This window comes from Lissotriton helveticus, chromosome 1_2, assembly GCF_964261635.1.
Source record: "Lissotriton helveticus chromosome 1_2, aLisHel1.1, whole genome shotgun sequence".
NCBI classification, from domain to species: Eukaryota; Metazoa; Chordata; class Amphibia; order Caudata; family Salamandridae; genus Lissotriton; species Lissotriton helveticus.
The window spans coordinates 21,314,116-21,334,681 of record NC_136058.1 but is presented as its reverse complement, the minus strand read 5'-3'; positions in this window follow the sequence as shown (position 1 = coordinate 21,334,681).

Here is a 20,566-nt window from a genome sequence, read left to right as displayed (position 1 = left end):
CTCTTGCTATCTCAGCAGAAATTGTTCCTGCGTATTCAATGTCTTCTCTTAACATGTGAAGATACACTGGACACACAGAGGACTCAATGCTGTCTTTTACAGCATTGAATGAATCTTCAAAACAGATTCTCCAAGTAGCTCACTTTCAGTTCACCATGGCTTAAACAACTATAACAAGGCTAAATAGAAAAACTCTCTTTAGTTTGGAGTTTGGCAACTTAGCATTTGATGGTTGATTACATTTCCTTTGTTTTGTCTCAGCAAACATCCTTCACATCCAGCTAGAGGAAATTTACCTTCATCTATGTTTTCACTGACATTGGTTATGAAAGTATAAAGTTGATGTATTTCATAGAGCCACATACTTTCCACTTGACGGCTTCTTCTTGGATAGTACTTATCCAACATGTTACTCTCCATAATATCTGTACTGTGTGGCTCAAATTCTACAAGATATTGAAATTCAGAAAAACACTTCAGTACTCTGTGACAAGTATTAGCAAGCCCGAAACTCACCCACAGAGCTCCTCTAGATTTAGAAAGCAAACTAGCTGAACTTAATCAGTCTAAGCATTCATAGGAACCTATCTCTCTGTAAGAAAGCATTTTCAAACTAAAACTGTACAATTACTTCTTAAGACTCTTTTTTGCTGAAATCTTCTCCCACATCTCCTTCATCTCAGTTTTTTTCTGACTTTGTTATATAAGATGTAACATATCTAGCAACAGCAAATGAGTTGTCTGAAACAAACTGTACATCCATGTTTGCATACCAGAACTTCAGAATCACAGGGGTGTGGTCATTAATGAACTTGGAGGCCTCTGTTCTTTTTAGGTTGAATATTTTTTAAGCTATTTCCTTGTAAGTGTATGTCTGACTGCAGACAAAAAGCATTTGACTCTTCCTTGTGAGATGACAAGCCATGGAAATCCGAAACAACATCTATATAAAATGTTCCTTTTTGCTCTGTATTCATGCTGACAGTATTTTTCGCATCTATGATTTTGGAATTGTAGAACTTGTTGTCTTAATATGTTGTCACTGCTCTCCATTGGGATGGAGAAAGTGACATACTGCTCAATAAAAGTCAACACAGACTCATCACTGTCTGATCTAAACTTTGGGCATCTTTTAGCCACAGCAGCATGTGAACATTTGGGAGCACAACTGGCTTTGTACTCTTTACATCATAAGAAATCAATAACTTCACCAAGAGGAGGTTTTGTTTCCTTTAAAATTTGTGATTAAAAAATCTGCAAACATTTCCAGCATCTAGTGAGCACATATCTCCTGGTATCTTCAGATGAATGTCTTTATATTTGAATTTGCCTCCTGCAAGAATTCTAACAGGTCATCCTATGAATGTTCAGCACACCTCAATGTCAGGAATCATGTAAGTGCTCCAAGGTTCCTCAACGTGCACTTGAGTACACCATGAAACCGATACCAATATTCATTAGTCCCATGCTGACATGCCATTAGGTTTATTGAATTGTATTCCAAGTGCTCATCTTTTCCTTATACTTTCTCCAAAATTTCTCTTGCCGATATATTATGCAAATTAACTCCTGTATTTACAATATGATTTCACGACAAATGAGAGGCAAGACAAGTCTGTCTCAAATAATAGGTGAACTATATATGGAATACACAAACAAAATCTAGGGTCTTTTGAATAAAGTTTACTACATCTATACTCAGCTGCAGGTATTTGCACAGGCCACTCATCATACCTGACACCTACTTCAGTAGGAAAAAGAAGTGAGAAACAGAGGTTCTAAAAAAAAAAATTTCACACACTTAATGGAGCTTGTTTGCCTCCTTCAATTGAAACAGCTCAATTGCACCATCATTAACCTCTTTAGAATGCATTAGGTGGACACTGTAATGTTCATAAATTTCTTCTGTTCTGGACTGATCCACCTTTTTAATCTGACCTGTTGATGGAAATGTCTGCTCCTCCATACATGTCCCAGCAGATTCCAGGGAATCGGATGCATGCTGAGGGCACAACATATGTCCCCTGTGTGGCTGCACCCCAGTTCCTGCACAGCATGGACTTCACAGATCATGGCGTGCAAGAACTGTTTTTGACATTAACATTGCTCCGCCCATTTTCAGAGGCACTGCCGTGGGAACACCAAAAACAACCCGCCAGACATGAGGTAACTCGTAATCTCATGGTCTGCCTGACCATGGGTTTTGCGGTTCAGGAGTAGGCTGCCAGCATGCCAGTCCACTCCCGCACTGCCACAAACTTGTAATCAGGACCTAAGTCTGGAGGGAAAAATCTTCACCACAGGTGAAAAAGTATCCAGCAGGTGAGGGACCTTCTCTAGACATGAAGTTCAAATTCCTCTCACTCAGAGATTTTCCACCAAAAGTCAACTGCTTCACCAAGACCTCGTCCAGCGGGTATCCAATGACATGGAACACTATTTAACCTTAACCTCCTGCTTTGCCCTACTAAGCATTTTTTTCTTCCGTTTCCGAGTCTAAGGGCCCAATTTATATATTGGCAGACAGCCTGTTGTTCCACCAGAGGGCAGAGTAAATTACTCTGTTGTCTTGTTAGAGGGACTGCCCACCGGATTTAAAAATGACAGCCAAGATGGCTGTCATTTATAAAGCATTTGCAGGACCTGACATCATAGCAGTTCCTGTCAATGCATTTTTCTGTTTTGTACAGGGCTCCATCACCAAATAGGCTCCTTTGGTTATTTTCAAAAAGAAAATTCTTTAAGGTGATTTTGAATATAAAAAAATACAGTGGTCCCCTCACCACGGGAGTGCTCTTTCTTGGTGAGAGGAGAATTTAGCAGTTTTCACTGCCCAATAATACTAGGGTTTTCTTAGCAGTGAAGGGCAGTGAAAAGTGACCTGTCATTCTTCTCGTCTAAATTAGGTGGGAGGAATGAAATATCAGCCTTCAACTTTCCCCACTCTGCAGGGCTGTAAGAGGGAATTAATCACAGCGGAGACATAGTTGTGTCCACAATAATTTACCCTACACCGCTTATGCTGTAATAGAGTCTCCTTACCACCAATAAAACCAAATACTTGCTTTCTGTATCTGACCCATGCTACATCGTGGTCAGTCGTAACTTGTGCTTGGGTGCCAGTCAAGCACAAACCGATCAGAGTGATTATTGCGTAACGATTGTTGGTGCTAGTTATATTTAAATCTTCAGAATTCACAACTCAGGTTTCCTTTATTAGATTCTTATTGTTTTCTTGTAATTTTGTTTAATACATTTCACTCTGTATGTCTAGTTCATTTTGGGATTTTTATTGTTTTGCATTTCAACTGTATTTGTGTTTTTATACTGCATAAATACTTTACACATTGTCTCTAATTTAAGCCTGTCTACTCTGCACCACAGCAATGGTAATTTGAGCTTAGGTTAATTTAGTGACTTCAGTGGTTCATCCTGACAAGGATTGAATTACTATTTGAGTGGCGTACTTACCCCTCTAAAATATATAACCACATTTCTTACAATGAGTAGTTGATTGTTAAGTTGGACCATAGTGAGGCCAAAAGCAAACCTGACCCAAAGTGTTATTAAATCTGGGCTGGAATGTCTCCTTATCTTGTACAGAAGCAAGTTGGGAGTTTGCTCAAAGATAAATGTATTATCTTCTCTAACAGGTGCACTCCTTTACATCCTTGCACATTGTTTCTGGGCACACATTGGTTCCATATATCAAAATTATAGGCCACCCTCTATTGCAGAGAAAAAGGCTAATAAATCGCTATAGAGAAGCTTTCCCTTAGGAATCATTCACTTTTTAATTGATTCAAGATCGAAAAAATCATACTTGAAAGAGAAATCACACAAATGTTGATTGATGGTCTGTATTAATGTATACAAATATCATGGACAAAATGGTGAAAGTGTAACCAATGTAGTCACAAACAAATGTGGGTGAAGTGCAAGTGCAAGTGGAATTAAGTGAGGCATACAATAAAAATATATATTTGCATTGACAGTATTTAAAAAATGTATAATGGGGCCCCATCCACAGTACAAAGATTCAATTTGGGAAACCCAGAGGGGAAACATCCTTTACAACGCAACTTTTACCACGCAATGCTTTTACATCGCAACTTTTACAACGCAAACCATTACAACGCATTGCGCTGGGGGCGCTCTAGGATAGGGAATAGATTTAATTTACTATCCAACACCTTCCCTACTATCCACGGAGACTGGAGTTGGAATAGTAAATTAAACTATTCACTATCCAGCACCCCAAAGCGCTATGCGTTGTAAAGGCATGCGTTGTAAAACTTGCGATGTAAAAGCATGCATGGTAAAAGCATGCGTTGTAATGTCATACATCCACCCAGAGATATGAGCATTTGAGTCCCCTAAGGGTACAAATCAATGATATGGGTAGACCCAATAAAAGAAGCACGCAGGGCCTTCTTAAGGACAAGAAAGAGGTAGCAACTTACTAAAGAGATTAGGAAACTATCAGTGATTCTCTTCTAAATACACCTAAAGAAGACTGAATCTCAACTGACCTGATGAAGACCCTGTGCTTCTCAGAATTGTTCTAAGTTCAAAGGACATTTTGTGACAGGAACAAACATGGTCCCTGTAGCAGTCCCATCCCTGTCTGCCTTCACTTTCACCTTAGTGATGGTCAAGTGCAACCAGCTAGCCCAGGTAGGCTTTAGGTATTATTTGTAAATTCAAATTTTTAAAAATACATAACTTCGGTTCAATTTATTGTATTCTTGTTGGTTTTGCGTCCATTTATTTATTATAAGGTCCCCATTTTTCCTCAATTGGTTTGTGAGCTTTCTTGTGATGTGTTTTCATGTTATTAATGTTTAAGTACTGCATAAATACTTTACACTTTGCCTCTAAGTTAAGTTTGTCTGCTCTTTCCTAAACTACTAGGTGATTGGGCCCAGATTACTTTAGTGACTTTAGTGGGTCACCCTGACAAGGACTGTGATTATTATTTGACGTGGTTTCTCAACACCCTCAAATAATACTCTAATTACTTATAGATTGGTTTTTAAATGTCTTTGCTTTCATTCTCTTGTTATTTTCCCTCTTTTGCCTTTTTGTTGTTGCTGTCTAATCTGTTATTAGGAGTGTAATTCTACTTCTCCTATTGCTTTATAAAGATCAATACCTTCATTTCCTAGGTACTTATGTTTTGGGACTATAACAGGTGTCTCTAACCAGCCAATCACAAGCTACCAGTAGCTCCCAGAGACCTTCAGAGTAGCTCACAGCCTTCATTTCATCTGTAACTAAGAGCAGGGTCACATTTTTCTTTTAAAGTTAAGGGAAGGCTGTGTTTATTTTACGTTATTTTCATCAGGCTGCAGATAGCAGGGCCTGATAATGAGAAATTTGCAGTCAAATTGATGACCCAGTTGGGGCTGCAGCACAGAGGTGAAGAACTGAGGCACTGCAGTATTGAGGGGCATATTGTCAAGGGGCCTCAATAAAATGATCGCATTATTTACAAGGACACGCTAGCGCATGATTCCTTGACTTAGCTCCCGTTTTTCACACGTCTTGCGTCGATAATGAGATGCAAAGTAGGTGTGGCTGTGAAAACAACATGGGAACATATTCCGAAGGCAGCTTCACGATAATACCAATGAGGCGTAGCGATAATTTAAATCCCGCTAACTCTGCCTTAACTCAGGAATTTACCGTCTGTTAAATTCCTGACTAAGGCATACCTAACATGGGAGGTGGATTGTGGGGCTAAAGGCACAGGGCCTATCATCAAGCTATCGCCGTTTTCCATGGAACATCGCTGGAAAACGATGTTCCATGGGAAACCCTACTATCGCTGGAATATTTATCGCCATAGCCCTAAGCGTTGATAATACCACGCTAGCTTGCCGATATATTCCAGCGATAGCCGGCGATAAATAAAAGCGTGCTAAGCGCTTTCAGCGATAATTATCGCTGGGGCTTGATAATATGCCCCAAAATTCTTAGAACTCCTTGCAATTTTGGAGCGTGAGAACAAATTGATGTTTCTAAAGCTTTTAATGGGAGAAAGTTAACATGGAAAGTTACCTTAATGATTAAGTTAACTCATAATATTAATTCCCTCCCATTTCAAACTGTTTTATTTACAAACAGCAGGTCTCTTGGTCCAAGTGGAAACTGTGCCGTATGTCTAACTGAAAAAGACAGTAATTCTTTCAAGTGGGAGAAATTAAAAATGCTGAGTTTTTGTTCCATATTTTGATCATTTTGCAAAACATTTTTCTGCACTTTAAATTTCTCTGATTAAATTGTTTTAATGTTTGTGCAACTCCAATCTAAACCAATTTGAAGAAGGTGTTAGATTCTAAAGGGGTGACATTTACTATTCCCACTCCAATCTAAACAGACTTGAGGAAGGTGTCTGACACTAACGTGGTGACATTTACTATTTCCACTCCAATCTAAACCAATATGAGGAAGGTGTCATACACTGAAGGGGTGAAATGTATTAATCCCATTCCAATCTAAACCAACATGAGGAAGGTATTGGACACATAAGTGTGAAATGTTTTGTTCTCATTCCAACCAAAACTAACTTAGGAAAGGTGTTGGACACTAAAGGGATGACCTTTACTATTCCCACTCTAATCTAAACCAACTTGAGCAAGGTGTTGCATACTAAGGGGGTGACATTTATTATACCACTCCAATCTAAAAAAACTTGAGGAAAGTGTTCAATATTAAGGGGCTCATTACAGCTTTCAGCGGAGGGGTTCTACAGGGGTGCAAACTGCCACGGCAATGGACTGCCACAGGTCGCTGCCACCGGCCAGCCAGATTATGACTTTTCAGTGGTCTGGTGCATGGGCGGTGTGGCAGTCCAGAGGTTGTAATGCAATGGGACCGCACTACAACATTCCTTCATAGCATGGACTCGAAAGTCCATGCCATGCAGGAACCTATGTACATGCATGTATAGGGGGTCATGTTTTGCCCCCTGTGTGTATCCACATGTGCTAGAGGCACAGGGAGCCCTGTAGGGCCCATTTGTTTCCCCTCCTACAAGGTTTACTTGGAGGAAGCACCTCCATGTAAACCTCGGAGGAGAGGACATATGCTTGGCAGGACAGCAGCAGTTCGCCAAGCATACTGGGGACTCTGACCTGCTCCAACATCAGGGAATGGTGGTTCCTTGGCAGAGTTGGTGGCCTCAGGGCGGTACCACCACCCGACTCCTAACGGGGTAGTCAGACCACCTCTGTGACAGTGGCGGGATCTGCCACTGCCATGCCACCACAAGTCTGGCAGTCCTCGGACTGCCAGACTTGTTATTAGGCCCAAAGGGCTCAATTACAAGCCTGGGGGTGCTTGGACCGCCAAACTCCTAATCGGGCCCAAAGTGCTTAATTACCAGCCTGACAGTCCACGGACCGCCAGACATGTGGGGGTGCCATAAAAGCGGTCTCCTGACCGCACTATTATGATTAGCATAGTCGGACCACCATTGCCCCACTGCAACCACCAGGGAAACACCCTGGCAGTGTTGTGGCAGTCAGGAGGCATCACTATGCTTGGCGGGACCAAAATGCTTGACGAGACCACCATAATACCGCCAAGCATATTCAGATTGTCCTCTTCACTATGGTTTTCATAGTCGTTCATCCTCCATGAAAACCCTGGCAAAGATGGAGGTCTTTGCATCCACGAGTTTCACCAGCGCAATCCTCGTGTACTTCCTGTGACCAGGAGACTGCTTCCTTCTCATCTCTGCTCTGATCGGTCTCAGACCCTAGAGGCATGTGAACTCGCATGGAAGCCCCACCCGTTTGGCCCCACCACACACACACACTAGGGTATGCAACGTCTTTGCGCCCTTTCCTCACAATGATTGACAGCTCACTCGAGGGACCTCGGCGCCCAAACAACTAGTGAGCGCAGTCAAGGATAGGCAGGTGTGCTTCCTCCCCATACCTCTACCGCCTACAATTAGATGCAATCCTTGATGAAGGTCTTTGCATCCATGAGTTTCTCAAGCGCAATCCCCCGGTCGACCCCGCTTGATGCCAGGTACAGTGCTAATTACTCGCTGATGCTGTACTATTGAAAACGAAAAGCTCTCTCTAGCGATAGCAACACACAGAAAAACCCGATTTTAAACAGATTTTAATGTTTATCTAATTGTGTAAATTGTATTTTAAACGCTGCTACAATCTTTGTTGAGGGCATAACGCCAGAAATAGGCATTGTCAGGGGTTGATAACTTACGTGTGTACTCAGCGCTCTGTGATACCGCCTGCCCGCCCCGGTCCGACTCGGTATCCAATACCGTTGAGCGGAGGGCGGGACAGGTACGAGCCTGAGTCACTCACTTCCGCTTCCCCGCTGCAGCACAGAGCGGGTAGCGCTCTAGCCTTGCTGTTACTGGGGCTACTTAGCCACTCGTCGGGATCAAGCGCGCAGCGTTTGCGCGCAGGGAGGCGCCTCTGACGCGCCGAAGACAAGCCAAAGACCTGCCCGTCCGCGCCAGAACGGGCCAGGGGCCATGTCGGTCTCTTCCACTCACCCGCTTGTCCCGCTCCCTGCTAGGATCACATACTCAGCCCAGGTACTAAAGGATTTACAGAGGATTGACTGTCACGGGGCCCTTAAACCAATCATTGAAGATTCTTTTTCTTATTTATATTGTAATTCCCAGTCTATTACTGATAGATCTGTGATTAGTTGTACACCACCACTTAAAACATCCAAAATCACCGGTCATAAAAACATTCTCTGTAATGTACGCTCCCTACCCAAGCATACCTCTGAAGTCTGGGATATTATTTCCACAAATGCACCGGACTACTGTTTTATGACCGAAACGTGGCTTAAACCCCATTCTACTCCTTCCATTACATTGGCCATCCCTTCTGGATATAAAATCATCCGGTTAGACAGACCTAAGAAAATTGGCGGTGGAATTGCTATTGCTCATAAGAGTCACATTGACTGTTCTGTCTTGGCAGAACTCTGCACACCAGACATCGAATTGCTGGTCTTTAAAACCTCTCTTTCCACCAAGCAAACCAGATTAGGAGCCTTAGTTTATCGTCCTCCTGGACCTAGCTCTAATTTTGTTAATACTTTATTGGAAAATCTTGCGCCGTATGTTCAAAAGGATAAAGACTTTTTGTTAATAGGTGATTTTAATTTTCACAGTGAACTCACAAATTGCAAAGAAGCACAGGCTTTTCTTAATGATCTTTTATTGTTAGGTCTTCGACCACACAATGTGGGCCCAACTCATGTGGCCGGACACACCTTAGACCTGGTAATAACCAACTTCCCCAATGTCACATGCATGCCACCCACACAGGTCAGTTGGACGGACCATTTTATTCTTGAGTTTCATACTCCCTATCCTACAAATACTGCCCTCAAATCTACCAATATCCCCGAAATTCGACGTCAATGGCATAAGGTTAATGAGGCCTCGTTTTCTGAACAGTTTGTTCAATTTTACCATGAGATTCCTGATGACATCGATAAAGCTATTGACATGTTCAATAAAGACACCAAAATTGCCATAGATAAGATTGCTCCTTTAAAGCAATTTAGACCCCGACCAGCCAAAAAACAAGAGATCTGGTTCTCTGAAGAGCTCAGAAATCTCAAGAAAGCAGCCAGGAAACTAGAAAAAATATGGAGATCTACCCATCTAGTAACAGATAGGACACATTACTGGGACGCCCTAAGCATATATCACAAGGCTATCAGAATGGCGCGAAAAACCCATATTACTAACACTATCATGGCTGCAGATAACTCTCCTAGAGTACTGTACCAGGTCCTTCACTCTTTCACCAATCCTACAGCATGTGAGAGTGAAGACACACCGTCGCAATCACTTTGCGATGATATATCGCAATTCTTCTGCAATAAAATAGATCTTATCTATGCTAAAATAGTAAATACAAATAATACCCTGACTACAAACACAGCCCCGATTTTTCAGGATGCAGAACTTGATAGCGGCTCTCATACTTTGGACCTCTTCTCCCCTATCACCCATAAAGAAGTATCCCTGCTCATGGCGCAGATTAAAAGTGGAAGTCCTGATGACATCATCCCGGCAAGACTCATGCCTACCTTACTTGGAATTCTATCTCCCACCATTGAGAAACTTGTTAACCTATCCCTTTCCACAGGTTCTGTCCCTAAGCAGTGGAAACAAGCTTTGGTCAGACCAGTCAGGAAAAAAACCACAACTCCGTGGACTGACCTGTCTAACCTTAGACCTATTTCGTTGCTGCCATATCTGGGTAAGCTAGCTGAGAAGCATGTTAATCGTCAGCTATCTAGCTACATTGAGAAAGCTGGCGGCCTAGACTTTTCTCAATCTGGGTTTAGGCCGAAACACAGTACAGAGTCCACCCTCCTGTCTGTGTCTGACGATCTGCACATGTTTCAAGACAAGGGCTACTCAGTGATTTTGGTGTTATTAGACCTTTCAGCCGCGTTCGACACCGTGTCACATAACATCCTCATTGACCGGTTGTCGAACGTAGGGGTTAAGAACAACGCCCTTGCCTGGCTAAGGAGTTTTCTTACAGATCGGACCCAGACTGTCATCATGGGCAAATACAGATCAACTGAGGTGGGGATTACGAAAGGGGTGCCACAGGGCTCCTGCCTGAGCCCAACACTCTTTAACATCTACGTGGCACCCCTGGCAAGAGTGATGCGCAAATATGGTTTCATCCCCGTGTCATATGCGGATGACACGCAGCTCCTCTTCCCATTTCGTAACCTCACCACAGAAATACGAAACTCCTTCTCCGATGGCATGAAAGCCGTCGCACTGTGGATGTCCACCAACTTCCTACAGTGCAATGTCAGCAAGACGGAAGTAATGCTGTTTGGAGACGCCAAATTACTGTGGACCCCTGACTGGTGGCCCTCTGATCTCGGTGTTGTTCCAGAGCCTAAACAGATTGTCAAAAATCTGGGGATACGCCTTGATCAGGACCTTTCGCTCAAACAGCACAGCAATGTGGTAGCTGGCGCATGCTTTCACATCATAAGCATGATGCGTAGAATTTTTCCACTGCTACCGGACTCCTCCAGAAGAACATTGGTGCAAGCCCTTATATTGAGTCGTATTGACTATTGTAATGGGCTACTCCTTTCTGCCAATGAAGGAGTTCTAGACAGGCTTCAGGTGGTCCAGAACACGGCAGCCCGCCTTGTTCTAAATGCTCCCCCTAGAACAGCATCAAAACCTCTGCTGCAGAAACTACACTGGTTGAGCATTAGACAAAGAGCCAAGTTCAAGATATGTTGTATCATTCACAAATGCCTGAATGGAAATGGCCCTACATATCTGGAGCAGAAATTTACCTTCTATACTCCCTCCAGATCGTTGAGATCTAGTGAGAATTTTCTGCTGGCTGTACCTCGTGTAAAAAAAACTAGACATGGAGGGAAAGCCCTATCTGTTGCGGGGCCCATACTGTGGAACAAACTGCCCCTGACCCTTAGGCTCTGCACAGATCATTTAAAGTTTAGGAAGCAACTCAAAACTCTGCTATTCACCGATAAAATCTAGACCCATTCTCTCATCTGCATAGTGTTGGACTCTATCTGGTATCACAGCGCAGAGATACTCCGGTTGGAGTCGATTCCAGCGCTATAGAAACCCATAAATAAATAAATAAATAAATACTTCCTGTGAACAGGAGGCTGCTTTCTCCTCATCTGGTGCTCTCCTCTGATCGTTCTCTGACCCTTTACAAACAAGAGGCATGTGTACTCGCATAGAAGCCCCACCTGTTTGGCCCCGCCAGACACACACTAGGGTATACAACGTCTTTCCGCCCTTACCTCACTAGGACCTCGGCGCCTTTTGGTGGCAAAGTTACAGACACACGTGTCACAAATGGCAAAAAAATCCGTGCGTTCGCGGGAAAATCCTCGAACTCGCAGATTTTTTTGCCATTTCGTGCAAATTCGCGCACTGCGAATCCGCAAAATTCGCCCATACTTACTGTAAAGTCTATGGTCTGCTGTCAGAGCCTTTAGGCCTGTATCATAATGGGCCGCTGGGTTTTCTTTCCGATCGCCTCATTATGTTGGGGGTGGTCGGAAAGGACACTAGCCGGTCATTCCGGCTGACTTCCAGTGGGCACAGAGAGCCCTTCTACCAGTCGGAAGCTAGCAAGTAGTCTCAAGGCCCTTAAAATTACGATCAAAGTTTCTGACATGATTTCCATGTCGGTCTGTCTGACATGAAAACCGGGTCAGAAAGCATGTTTGGGGACCCCCAGCAGGGCCCCCATCGATGCACGTCCTTTAGTTGATCCCTGCACCTTGGTGCCCCCTTTGATGAACGGCCCCTGTTGATCCCTTCACCTTGTGACAGGCACCTTGAAGTACCTGCCACGTGGTGCAGGAATGAAGTGCACATCCCATTTCACTATGGGAGCATGCATTACGGCCGCTTTATGGCTGTAATGCTTGCTCCCCCTTAGTGAAATATAGGAATGTGACTAAACAGTGTTCAGTAGCATCCTAATGAGGCAGTCAGGACAGCCAACTGGGTGTCAGTCGGTCCCAGGACCGAGCCGGTGTCGGGCAAGAAGAATTACGCCCAACATCATAATAAGCCCCTTAGTATTTCCACTCCAATTAATACTCATTTGAGGTAAGGAGTTGGACACTAAAGGTTTCAAATTTTATAAATCCAGTTCAAAACACATTTTTAACCTAGAATATTATAAAATTAAAATGAAAAATACACAATTAATAATGCACATTCTCACATTTTATTAAATTAACAAAAATATTATATTAAAACTTAATCACATAAATCTTCTTACATTTACATAAAGTGAAACATAAAAAACTTAGAATTAAAAATTAAAAGTGTATTTACATTTTTAATAAAAATAACAATATTTAAAGAAATATTTCCTGCCAATTGTAAAGTTAAAAAAATGTAATTACAATGAATTCAAATATAAAAATGATCAAAAATATTTTTGCAAATATTTCTCATACTTTACATTTCAAACATTTTTTTCAATTTTCAAAATAATTATTTAATTGACACTTTTTTATAAAATTATTATAATTTCACAAAAAATTATGTCATGTTTTAAATTTAAACATCAACATAAATCTCAATATGATTTTTTATTAAAATAAAAAAGATTGTATTTGATGTTTTAAAATGATATATTTTTATTAAAAACAAATCCATGAATATATATCTTACTTCGCATGAAATGTAAAAATATAAAGATGATTATGTAATGAAATACATTTTAAAAATCAGAACAATTAATGTACATATCTTTACAGTCAGTCATTTAAAAGTTACAAATAAAATACATATATTTTTTAAAAAACTCCCCACCTTCATCCCCTGATAGCCCGATAGCCTGCTGCCTAAAGTAATTCAATAATTAATTAAAAACATTAATATAGTTTAAAATACACATTTAGACAAGTACAAAAATAAAAAATCATTTTTTTTATAAACACATAGATTATAGAATACACTACATTGCATACTAATTAACACTAAAAATAATATATGCAATGATATTTACTACATTAATATTTTTGACAACAAAATTAAAAACAACACAACTTGATATTTTTAATTTGTGTGTATTCTTGTTCACAATATAGTTGAAGTCACGATAATCTTGACACAATATTTTTCCGAACACCACTCTATTTGATGTGAGAATAACTATGCCATGTGCCTGTATTAAGATTAAATTTGGCATTATAATAGTCAACTCTCAGTGTATTCAGGGTCCTAATTGCGTTTTCAATATGAAGCCTCATTGTGGATCACAACAAGTGTAGCCATTAATATTAATCAGAATCAATTGTAAGGCTAAAGGCACTATCCAGTGTGGAGAACATGTTAACATCTATCATTTACCTTGAGTTTAAATTCAAGTCAATTGGAGTGGATTTGAACACTGAGGCCACTTTCAAAGTTGCACTAACCAAATCATATGTCTCTTTTGTCTTTCTGTATCCCTAATCCTTAAATCGCAATCCTTGAGTCAGATATAGTTTCCCATTTATCATGTTCTCAAATTATATAAAAGCTCTATAACATACAACCTGGCTTTACAATCAGAAAGACAGACGATGTTTTCAGGCAAACTTGAAAAGCCACATTGCTCTGTTCCCCTCTCTAGATTATTTCTTTACCTTATTGTGCTATTTTGCATAGGAATGAGAGCAGCTGCCACGGTACTGCAATCATCAATTTCCTGTGACTTGTGTAGGTACAATAAGCCAAGTTCTTCATGACCAACAAAGTGAGGCATACTCTGGGCCAGCAACAGAAAATGTCTGAAGAAGCGATTTTCTTTGATCCATAAAGATCTTCAATGAATAGCCCCTCATGCTCCAGCTCCATTTAATTACATTTAGGGGTCAATTCTGATTCAGGAAAAACTGCTCCAAATAGCCGTTCGGAGCGTTTTTCCCATACGAATCGTACTCTGCAACGTCGCTGCTGGTTTATACGACCCAGCAAGTACGATACGTGTCGGGTACGCACCGTACGACCCTTTTTTTATGGGAGCTGAAAACAGCCGTAAAAGCAGAGTTTGCGCCGAAACAGGTACGGAATGGCCCCCCCGGGTATGGTGCGTACCCCACATGATTGCAGGGGTACGCCCCGTATACCCAGCGTACATAGGGTACAGTGCGTACCCCCCATGATCGCAGGGGTACGTACCGTACCCCATGTACACTGGGTGTACGGGACATACCCCTGCGATCATGGTGGGTACGCACCGTGCTTATGAACGCTGGGTGTACGGGGCGTACCCCTGTGATCATGGGGGGTACGCACCATACAGTGTGTATGTGATTGTGTGCTTTTCCGTACGAATCGCCCTTACCTGACGTGGACCGTACGGATCGCGTCCTGATGCCCAGGTCCGGATCGGACTCATCAGGTCGCACGGCGTTTGTACGAGTCATACGGAGAGGGCTCCGGATACGATTCGTACGGACGGTTTTTTTACCGGATCGGAATCGACTCCTTACTGTTATAAATAATCGTAATAGTGTCAAATAGCTTCGTCCCCAACAAAAGACTAGAGTGCCAAAGCAGACTCAAAAATATGAAAAACAGTAAGTCTTGTTAATCACATGTTTATTCAATGTTTAAGTTTTTAATTGGGTTAAAAGGAATCCCAAAGTTAGAAATTAAGACTTTAGTAACTAATACTAAGATCTAAAGCATCTATACATTCCAATAGACACTTTAAACCATTAGCTGTTCAAGACTGTAATACAGCGTTTTTTGCATATAGCAATAAAGGGATAGACTTTTGGTATATTATGGGCCAAAGTGTTTAGATGATTCATGTACAATGAAAAAGTAGAGTGGACAGGACTCAATCTTGTCAAACTCCTCTGTCCAACTGAAAGTTAATGACCTCTGAATGTGTGCCATAGCCAACTTTTCTCATAAATTCCAACATCCATACTTATCTGTAAAAAATTGGCCATAGCTTTATTTGTCTTACCTTTTTAAATGCACAGGTGATAAATGCAAGATGAAGAGAACCACCATATGTATAAATGTATTTTCTGATGATTAGATGCAAATATAAAGATTGGTCTGCTGTGCTGCATCCACCTAAACCCATACTGAACCTCTGCAAAAAATACCATTATGATAGGCTTATTTTTGGATCCACCCTAGAAATATTCTCTCTATAATTTTCATAATAGCATCTCTGAAGGAGTTAGGTCCATACCACTTGGGGTCAATTCAATTTCCTTTTTTAAAAACAGGAATAATAATAGAGTATCTCTTGGATGAGGGAATAGGTGGTAACAAGAAAATATTTAGAACTGTAAAAAACTGGCTTATTATCTGAGATGGGCGACGGCCCAGTTCAAGGAATAATTACAACTCATCTCTTCTCAAGGTGAACACTAAAAATCATCAAATTAACCTGAGCTTAGTCCCCTAGTAGCTATAGTATGCAGCAGACAGGTTTAATTTAGGCAATGCATTGCAAATATACATCAACAAACTACAAGGGTTCATGAGTCTCAATGTCTGCAGTGTCTGTACTGAGCTTGCTGAACATAGTCATAGGTGTATTTGGGTTGGGTGTGCCGATCAGGGTTCATAAACTCAGATTTGAGTGGAAGGGTCTCAAATCTTGCTTTACCCATGCAATTTCCTATTGGAATTTTCTAAAGCATTAAAAAAAATAGATCAGAATTACAACTAATTTGACTGCTGTTTGGAGAACAGGGCCTTGGTGGGAGGTGGCTTCACTTTCAACAACATGTAGCAGTGTCAGCTATCTTGCAAGTACACTTACCCTCACTGTCAGAACCCATAGGCCCAGACAAGCTGGTTGCGATGGATGGGAGGAAGAATCATTGCTGTCACTACAACTCCCTTCACACTCTGTCCTTCACACACCTTTCCACCCATCTCAACCAGCCCACCACAAAGAGTAGTGTTCAGACAATGAGGGGAAGTGTACTATCAAGATGTCTGACAATGGTGCCTGGTGTCTGACTTGACCACAACTCTCTTCATGGCCTTGTGCTTCAAACACCATGCACCAGTGTCAGCCATTTTGCCAGTACATTTCCATTCACTATCAGGGACAGCATAGTTCCAGGTGTGCTGTTTAGATTGGGTGGGCAGGTGTGATTAGGGCAGGGCCTGATGGGAGATGTAGCCAGTGCACTCCTCATCCCACCCAGCCATCCAAACAGCTCATCTGTGCCTATGGCTACCTGACAGTGAATGGAAGTGTACTATCAAGATGTCTGAAAGTGGTGCCTCTTGTCTGAATTGATCACAACTCCAACAGCATGCACCTGTGACAACCACATTGCTAGTACCTCACCACTCACTATCAGATAGCCATAGGCCCATATGAACTGGTTGTGCTGGGTGGGGGGAGGAGTGGTTGCCAATACTACAATTCCCATCAGGCTCTGCCATACACACACTCTTACCACTCATCAAACCCAGCTCCCCTTGAACTCTGCTTTCCTGGAAGTGAGTGGAAATGTACTGTCAAGATGATTGGCACTGGGGCCTCGTGTTGGGCTAGATGGGACAAAAAGTATTGGAAAAAGCACCATCTCCCATCAGGCCCTGTCCTACACATACTCTTACCACCCATTCCAGCCAGCTACCCTAGTACTGCTTTCCTTGAAGCGAGTGGGAATATACTGGCAAGATGTCTGACACTGATACCTTGTGTTTGTAGCATAAGGCCTCGATGGGAATCAACTTTAAGTTCAACATCATGCATCAGTCACAGCCGTCTTGCCAGGACATTTCCATTCACTATCAGGAAAACATATTTCAAGGTGGGTAGGTTGGGATGGTTGGAAAAGTATGTGTAGTACAGGGCCTGATGGGAGATGTTGTGATAGCAAATACTCCTCCTCGAACACATCCCAAACGTTCTACCTGGAAGTCTGCTTTCCTGGCAGTGAGTGGGAATGGACTGGCAAGATTTCTGACACTGCTGCCTGTTGTCTGACTTGACCATAGCCTCCATCATGACCTTGTGCTTTGAACACCAGCACCAGTGCCCAGTGTCAACCATTGTGATAGTATATATCCACTCACTGTAAGGAAAGGAGAGTTACAGGTGTACTTGTTGGGCTGGATGGAGGAGGAGTGCTTGATATCACTACATTTCCCATCAGACCATGTACTACACACATTCTTACCACACTGCCAAAATATTACCCCTGGAACTATGCTTACATGACAGTGAGTGGTAATGTATTTGCAAGATCGCTGACACTGGGAACTGGTGCGGTGTGGCCACAACTCTCAGCAGATCCTGACCTACACACACTCTGCCCACCCAGCCCAAACTGCCCATCCAGTGCTATGTTTTCCTCAGAGTGGTTCCAAATCCACTAGCAGGATGGCTGACAATGGTGGCATGGCTTGGAGCCAACAACAGCACCCGAGTGAGACTAATCGTTGTGGCACGGACAAACAGCTTCAAAACACAATTTTTGCATATTCGGTAAGCTGCGGATGTCATCCTGATAAGGGAGATACCCCTTAAAGTAAGTTTCTCGGCCCCGGGACCTGTTTTTGACTATTGGAAGCTCCGGCCTGAAACCGACATGAATTGCGACCGCCATTTTGTATGAATGAATGCAGTGTTTCCCAGCTATGAGGCTACATCACTGGAGGTCTCATATGAGATTTACTTGCTTCTGTACATCATGTAATGTACGGTAAGCATCATGATTCCTGCGCATTAGTAGTTTCAATTGTGATTGCTTTATGGTATTACAACCTATCTTAAAAAGACAACATTCTTTCCCTCAGAGTGATTCTATTAATGGCCACCATCTTGATTTGAGATAATTTATTGAGGCTTCACAGTTTAGGAAAATGGAGGCAAGCACTTCTATGTACTGCACTTCTGTAGAGCAAAGCATCCTTACATAAAATCCTGCAAACATGGTGATTTTTTTCAATGCGTGCTAGTGAGGTTATTTCTTCTTAAGTTTTCTCTCTTTCTACTCTTACCTGTTTGAGAAGAGTGCAAAACGCCCTAACATATGACAGTCTTTATCTCCGCATCTATTGTGAGCTCCCTCTCTCTCAGCTTATATTTGCATTCCTTCACACAGTAGAACGTTAACCTTTTTTGATCCCATATTTCCTATGGGAAGATTGAAAAAACTGGGTTCACCTGCATCACACTCTAAGCAGATCTTCATTAGGAACTCCAAGATCTTTAAAGAATTCTCTAAAATGGAGGACTTTCTTGTGTTTATATCCAAAGGATCTTCCTCTCCAAGCCCTATCCCTTTGATAACAGGGAAAGCACCACAAAACTGCTTGAAAAAGGACCCTCCATCCCTGCTAATACCCTCCTCTCCTGTCTCTTTAGACTTGTTGTTGTAGGATATATGCACCCTCTGTTCCTTTATGGAGGACACAAGTACCAAGCTGCAGTTTCTCACAGACAACTGGTCCAGGATGGATAAACGACTCACAGAAGTAGAACAGAATGTCTCCTATTTTAGATTCATCAATGCTAAAATCAACGTACCTCAATCACAGGTTTCCTAACTTCAAAGACAGGTCGAAGACCTTGAAAATCAAAATAGAAGGAATAACCTCTGCATTTATGGTTTGCAGGAAGGTACTCTGAACCCCTCATTGTTTTCAAGTCTTTTCTCCCTAAGATACTGCATTTACCAGAGGAAACTGGACTTAATATCCAGCGTGCTCACAGGTTAAGTTGACAGCCTACGGGTACATCAAGCTCTCAGAGACCGAGGGGAATCATCCTATATTTCCTCGAATAAACTGATTTTCTAAAAGTTCTTACAGCTGTCAAAACAATTCAATGCATTGTGTGGTCAGGTTCTACTTTATTTTTGTCTCAAGACTACGCCAAAGCTACCACAAACAGATGCAAGGAATTTCTCACAATGAGACCTGAGTTATGTTCTTTGGGACCACGGTATGGACTTTTTCATTCTTGTATTTACAAGGTTACCTAGAAGAACACAACCACAACCTATAGAGATCCAGTCAAGTTGCAGATCTTCCTTAATTCTTGTCGAACAGAAACCATGAACTTCTCTGGAGCCTCATCATCTCAAACTATTTAATGTCAACAAGTTTTTCTTCTTCTCCTTCATTACCATGCTAATATTCTATTATATGGTTGACTAGTTTAAAATTGTTTGTTATGATGTTCTCTAACATTTATTGCAACTCCATGATATAATATGTGCCTCCTGTCCCTTCTTTGCAGGCTTTTTTTCCTTTTTTTGATGTCTGTACTCGCATTGTATCCTAGTCATATGTGAGGCGGTCCTTCCTCGTACTTCATTCAGTTGAATATGGGTGTGACATTTGTTCCATGTGGTTTCACCTCCCCCACCCATGTATGGTATTTCTCGGTATGTTTCACCTTTCTTACACTTGTATCCTCTCTTCTCTTTTCTTCTTTCTTGTCTTGTCTTTTCTCTTCTTTTCCTTTCAACTGGGTCCTTTTTCTCTCCCATTTTCTTACTCAGTCTTTCTCCTTCATCCAACCAGGGTTTGACTTCAGCCGTGGCCCGTGGACGGAGTTGCGTGGGGCAGGTAGGCGGGGCGGTGGAGGGGCAGGGTGGGGGTGGTAAACACTGGAATATGGATGATTACAGGTAAGTAAACAATTACATTAATAAAACGAATTCCGTAGCGCGCCCTGCATCGCATTTTGCGATGTAGGGAGCGCAACAAAATTCTTTTTTTTAAATGTAATTGTTTACTTATCTGCAATCATCCATATTCCTGTGTTTACCACCCCCCACCGTAACCCTCCCCCACCCCGCCTGCCTGCCCCACGGAACTTCCTCCACGGGCAGCGGCTGTATGACTATTGTATCGTCATTCATTTCTCTTACTCCTTATGTACTGCTTTGTTATTTCATTGTACAGTTGGATTGTTACATGGTTTGTCTTTAGTTGCTTGATGGCTTGTTTAAATTGGTGTCTTCTACTTTTTCTTGTATTACCCCTATGTCTTTGAAAATTTTCTCTTGGAATACG